The following is a 7,358-nucleotide window of genomic DNA, read 5'->3' as shown; positions in this document are numbered from 1 at the left end:
GCCGGCACAATGGAGATCGGACAGGTTTGCGCGAACTTGTTGCAAAGCTGACAGACGCTTCGACCAACGACTTACCGTGCTTTTGTTCACTACCAGGCCTCCGTAGACATTTTGCAAGCGCCTATGAACATCTGCGATGCTGTGGGTTCCTGCCAAAAGAATTTCAATGAAAGGTGTCTGCCTGGAACGCATCTGCCTTGCAGGTGCCATTTTATGTTTAGCACCTCAACCGTTCGGAACTTCATGAAACTACGGTATGATGGCTGAAGCGGGAATATTCCACTATGTCCTACAACAAATTTCGCAGTTTTTCAATCTAAATTATGCCGCGGAAAAACGTGTTGCACTATTTACTGAACGCCCCTCGCATTTCATTTCGATAAATGGTCAGGACTGGTGAAATGTAACATTAATCACTGCCTTGATTTATTTTTCTTTGCTAGTTACCTTCGTAAGAATTTCATGAGTAACAGTTTCGCTGTCGATATGGACAGCCTTTTATTCATACCATTCACTTTGATAGTACATTTATTTCGTTCTATTCTTCCTGCGTAAAAAATTCTGGGAGGGTTTTGACGTGTTGGATTGGACTATTCCCTTGTTAGTCACCGATAGCGGTATAGCCTGAAGTGAGTAACGTCATACCCAAGTTGGACGACATTGTTCTCTATATGGCGTACATTTCTGTAACCGCTCCAGGCAAGCTGATGCTTCATAGTGATCACCTTAGAGGTTTTTCACTGAAGTACAAACAGGTCTGTAACGTCCCACGCAGTTCTGATGCTATTGACTCGCCTACAGAACACTAGGACCGAGAGCAGAACGACCACCGCACCTTTATCTCTTCTCTACGCCATCTGGCACAGCCGCTTATCTACTGTTTTGATGCCACAGCCAATTTCCCATATCGATCAATCTGCTCTGTATAGCCGCAGCATCAGATAGGAATAGCTAGGGAATACGAGTTTCGTCGTTTACGCCTGTTGTGCTTCGCTCATCAAGCGTGAGCTTGGTCTGATGTAGCTGCCACCTGTCCTCTAAATTTCAGCACAACTGCTGCGTCCCTTACCGTCAACTATCGGCCATATCTAGGCCTGGCCCCGTGACTCTTTCCACCTATCATCATTTCAACTAAAATTTTCAGTTAAGACTCACGTCAAACATTTTACCTCTTAAGCATTTTTTTCTAGTTGACGTACTGCATCACGTTTTCATTCCTTATTCGATCAGTCCAGATGATATTCAACTCCTGTGGGCTGTGACAGCACATTTCAAAGACTTCTTACAGTTCTGGTATTGTCTTCTATTTTGTCCACTTTCGCACCGACAAAGAGCTGTAAACCATACACAGTTTTCCAGGAATATTTCCTTGGCTCCGAGCGTTGTATTTTTAGATATTAGCAGCAGTTTCGTTTTATAGAAAGCTTTTGTGCAGTCCCTGATATTATGTTCCCTTGCACCTTCGTTCTTCATCTGCCGTACTTCTCCGTCATTGTGTTCTCAGGCAGACAGACTGGGACCGACAGATCGCCATGTCATCCTCAAAATGGTTCAAATGGCTCTGAGTACTATGGGACTTAACATCTGAGGCCATCACCCCCTAGAACTTAGAACTACTTAAACCTAACTAACCTAAGGACATCACACGCATCCATGCCCGAGGCAGGATTCGAACCTGCGACCGTAGCGGTCGCGCGGTTCCAGACTGTAGCACCCAGAACCGCTCGGCCACATCGTCCGACTGTCATACTCAACCTGTAGTGTAATTCTGATGCGGTATGGAGGTGTGTGGGGTCAGCACGTGGCTCTCCGGTATGTTGTCGGCTTTGCAGACCTTCTAGCCGCTACTTTCCATTCAAGGAGCTCCTCAGTTGACATTACGAGGTCGAGTGGAGCACGTTCCAATCCAGCCACCAATGAGAAACCCGTGACAGTACCGAGATGAACCCGGATACTCCGCATGGCATTCAGCCGCACTAACCACTTTTCCTTGATCACCCTTGTATAGAGGCGTTGTACTCCTAGTATAACAAAATTCATTCACCCCTTAAAACTCTCCAAGTGTAACTTTTAGCTATCCAGCACATCACTGCGCAAATTTCATCTTTGTTCATGTACATTTTTCAGCCACCTCCAGTGACCAACGCTGTGACATTAGCGAACGTAATCGAGCAAGCTGATTTTCTGTCCGTGACGTACAACTCACAAAGAGAGAATGCTTTACTTCCGTCGTTGCTTCGAATCAGAACATGTATCAGTGGTGGCTGTGAGCAACCCCACCTCACACTTTTTCTAGTTTTGACGCCTTTACGAGTCCACTTCGCATGAAGAGGGAGAATTTATCCTTCTGCCTCCCTTGTTTTTACTACACTAAATGAGGAAAATATTTTATTCCATTACGCTTATCAAACGCCTTCTCCAAATCTATGAATGAGATATATGTTCATTCTTTTTTCATAAAACTAGCATCTCTTATTAGCAGGAGTGCCAAAATTGCTTCTCGAGTGCCCCATCTTCAACTAAAACTAAAGTTATACCCTCCGAAATTAATTTCAATTTTCTTCCCCACTCTTCAGTAGATTATGACTGAAACCGGTCATCGTCTAAAGAATTGATATTGAGATCAAAGACTGGAATAAAAAAGATTTGATTATGACTGTGATTATTCTCGGCGTATTTGATACTAGACTTATTGTCTTTAATCCACACTATCCTATCTTGCTTTCTTGGAAGTGTAATAATCACATTCTTTTCAAAACGTGATGGAACTTTCACAGTGCAACAAATTTCATTCGAGAACTGTTATATTTCTTGTTCCGCCGTTTGGCCTGATGCCAGCAAGAATTCTACTGGCATTACATCATTAAGTTTACCTCCGCAAAAGATTAAAACTAAAAATAACAGAAAAACTACATTTTTACTCGTATCCCACCGTGACCATAAACTGTAGCCGTTTGAGAGCACTACTGAGAGTGAGCAGTCAGGAACATGTAATCGACAGCAGGCAACTGCAAAATGGTATCGTTCGATATTATAATTAGTGATTCTGACAATTACGCTGCGCTGAAAAAACGTTGTATCAGTCGCAGACAATGTAGTTTAGTCAACTGAACAAGACTAGCGTGAATTTAATAGACAGTTCCAGAGCTATTTCAGCTGTTGATAATACAACCATAATTACGCAAATTCAGGCCAGCAAGATGTATTGAAGGAATTCGGTTCTCTGCCCATACTTAATAAGCTGCTGGTGACACAAATAAATATCTCGAGATTTTCACGTGTAATTCCATTGGAGTTGGCATTACAAAAGTTTCGTGACCAATGAAGCGGAGGACATCAGATTTCTGAGAGTGAGGGTAGGTAGGAAACACTGATGTTCAACGCCAAGTCCTGCGGAAGTAATATGAACTTAACTCTCCCATTAGAATACTGCGTGAAAAGCAAACAAATTGTATTTTTCACCTAAAAATCAGTTTCTTTGCTTTTAAGCCACTTATTTCAAATCATTCTACGAAGAAGTTACCGAACAGTCAATTAACATGAGAGACTAAATGATTTTATATACTCTCAAAACTGAAGTCTCGTTACAAATTACCTAATATTGCTATTCAGTACATCAGCGTAAAATTTTGTTGGCTAACTTAAGCTGGCTCCAAGCGCAACCAAGGCAGTACCGGCCGACTTTTACCGATATCTCCACTCCCATCACAAGCGTGGAAAATACCAAGTTTTATTGCAATTTATTCTTCGTGTGTTGGTGCACAGTCTATAACGTTTCCGTCTTTCTGTGTATGTCTTTATCTCTAGATTTTTGTTAATCAGTTAGAGTGAAGCTTTTTCAAGTGTCTTTCGTCGACATGCCATAACATTTTTTTTAAAAACGTGCATTATTTAATCGGTGACTACATTCTGACTGAATACGATCAGATGTATTACGATGTAAGAGTATACGAAACGGTAACGTGGTTGGTAGCAAGTAGCGACACACCTGACTACCAGACGGACTCCTAAATGCATGCAGCCCACAATACACCGCGACGTTCCTGGTGTTCTGAGAAGGCACGCAGGCGGTGTCTACTAACGTTTGGTTAGAAAGCTGTGCCAGTGGATGCAGTTTCACACAAACACAAGTGGGGACGTATTTACATGTGCTGTCAAAATAGGATCAGAAATAGCAGTATCACGCCAACCAGACAGACCACAGTACATGTTGACAACCATGATATTTTACATCGCATCAGTGGAAAGTTAGTTTGTAGTACGCACCTCTAAAAAGCTGCGCTCATCGTTTTCGCGATTTTAATTCCCTAGGTTCACTGAAACTTTCCAGATGATAATGGTACATATGGTTAAATTAAATGATAACTGAAATAATAATTCATGTGATATGCCTTTCTGTGTAGCAGGATATATGCTGTGTCGATTTTATGTGACACATATTCAACTCAAAATATAGCACACAAAGAGAAGAACAGTCTGTTAGCAACAACTCTGCGTTAGAAGGCGGCACAGAATCCAAACTTATTGTGGATATTGTTTGTACTAAGCAGGACTAAACTGTCTCTGTTAGCTGAAGCTCTACTTGTTACAACAAAAGCACTAAGAAAACTTGACAGGAGGGATCAACTTAGTTGCAATATGAAAGTTTCAACTGGCCCCATAATATAATGAACCGACACCAGACCCGCAAACATGTACTCGCATACATTATTCTAACGTTTTACATGTAATTCATTATAGTAAAAAAACCTGTCTGCATAAGTTATTAATCTAACATTACTAATAATGAACAGGGAATGGTGAATTTAAAACCAGTTGGAAATGCAAACAGGCCTGTAAAACTAAAAGATCGTATCGTAAACAGCATGAAGAAGAGACTAAAAGGTTCCACGCAAAAAGCAATGCGTTTTAGACTTTATGTGCTTTAATTCTTCACTATTTAAGACTGAAATAAAACAACATTGCAAAGAAGTAGTATAACCTTATTTTTCTCTCACTTTCTGTTTCAGTAATTTGGATTATTAGTTCATCCGATGTTTGGCAGCTGTCAGCACCTTACATTGATCCTATTGGACCATAATTTTATATATACAGCAATAAATTTGAAATATCATTTATCTGAGTGGTTTCGACGAATATATTTTTTTTTCTTCAAATTGTGAAATCTGCAGCCAATGACATTAATGGGCTTCCAGAATGTTAAATTCCTGTACTTGAGATTACAAAAAGGTAGTTTCTCAGAACGAAATTGTCGTCATGTGCATAAAGCTCGTGATAATATGCGGCTCCAAAGCAAATTACAGTTTAGCAGCCAAACATTTCGACTGTGTAGCATCTTTTCATACACCAAGGGAAGTCCAAATTACGTACTTGAAGCTGTAAATAAAAAAATTTCCAAAAATTCCTTCCAATGCATCCTACTCTTCTTGACACCCGACTCAAGCCATAATTTTCAATGAACTTTTTCTGATGAATTCAGGTCACTTGTAGGAATTGTATCTGACAATTCAATCAATTCATTGATTGCTCTGTATGGTCTAAATTGTGCGTAACACTCATTATTTATGTTATTAAATATAAAGTGTTTCCTGCAGTTTTATATTCTCATGGGCATGAAGACTAGTTCTTGACTTAATACACGACTGAACTAATTCTTATAGGTATATAGTGAGGTTTTCTGAAAAACTCCACATGCGATTTTTTATTTTTTGTTTCGCTGTCACTTCAAATTGTACACATCAATGCACGATCGATCATACTAATGTCAGATACCTATCCAGTCGTTCAGCTAATTAACGACCTGTAACAACTTCTTCCATAAACAGTATTGCAATAAAAATTCCAGCAATTGTTTTTAACTGTTCATAAAAGATCACAATACATCAATAAATTTTTATACTCACTTTTGGCCTCAAGTTCTCGTACTTTTTAACTAACACAGTTTCGGAGTTTTGCAGTTACTACAACATTGTTTTTAAAAAGCTTTATAGAGCTCACGAGCACATTTACGTAATGCCGAAGATTTAATTAATTTACCCAAATTACGTGTTACTGTGTTGAGATATGACGTCCGGTACCTCAGGATGCTGAAACTATTTCAGAAATGCGATATCGCTATAAAATAAAGATAGGTTTTTCCAGTGAAACTTTTCTTTCGGTTCTTTCGTTAAATTTTTAAGATTTTTGTGCCATCCTATGATATGTATCGAATGCATGCATGGATGAATCTGAAAGATGTGAGACAATGCAAACAGAAGACACTGATTGAGGATTTGATTCATAGACACCTATTTTTCGGTCATCATATTGGCAGTAAGCTGTGTCCAGTGCGTCGACTTTATGCAAGTAATCAGAGAAAGATCTGTGACTGGGACACATTCGTACTGTGGGCGCTACTGCCATCCTCGATTTTTGACTATGCAAACCAAATTTCTTCCGGTTTGCACAGCTCTAAATCTGCACAGACGTTACCTCTTCGTCCTTTTTCTTAATTCCTTCCTGCTACAAAAATGTTGCCCAGTGTCTGATTTTGAGGAGGTATGTGTATGTCATAAATCGTTCGCTCCTAATTGCATCTTTTACTAACTGATTTTTATTTTATTGTATTTAATGTTAAAATGTAATAATCCTAAGTGAATAATGTAAGTAAAAACAAACATTAAATAATATTTTCCCTCTCGTCTTATATCTCTTAATATAAAAAATCTCGTAAGAGCGTTTACTCTCAAACACAAATTATTGCGTGCGTATCTTCTACATACATTGAATGGGAATTGCAATTTTGTACCCCTACAAGGTCTTGTTCAAACCGATGAATTTTTCTAGTGTATATCCGGTGATTAAATAAGACCAATCAGGAGACTTGAAAACTCATCCCTACGAGATATTTTATCGATGTTACCCTGTTCAGAGATGTCCCTTTCCGCAAAATAGGGAAGCGCTGGTGGTTCCCTGCGTCCTCCACTGTGAAAGATAGTGCTCACTTTAAGTCTTTGGTTGAAGTGCTAAGTTGTATCACTTTCCAAAATGTTTCTTCATTGTCAAGTCAAATACCAGTTCTTTTATCTAACTTCAGTTCCGTGAACTACACTGACGGAAAAAAATCGCAGCACCAAATAGGAGTTGCGCGACACAAACGAAAGTTGTTAGGCGTGCTTCAACATCTGAAAGATGACGTATACTCAGATCTTACGCCAATCGCATAAGACTGGCGTTAGTAGCGCACTATGAGGATGTAAATCAGGTTTGCTTTAAATACACGCTGTAAGAGTGGTGCGCATTAGTTACCCTTGTGATTGAACGTGGTGAGTTGACGTTAGTCAAGAATGTGTTTAAAGCGACAAAGACGCCATTACCAG

Source organism: Schistocerca cancellata, chromosome 1, assembly GCF_023864275.1.
Source record: "Schistocerca cancellata isolate TAMUIC-IGC-003103 chromosome 1, iqSchCanc2.1, whole genome shotgun sequence".
In the NCBI taxonomy this organism is placed as follows: Eukaryota; Metazoa; Arthropoda; class Insecta; order Orthoptera; family Acrididae; genus Schistocerca; species Schistocerca cancellata.
The sequence above is the reverse complement of the archived record's forward strand: the minus strand, read 5'-3'. Positions refer to the sequence as shown.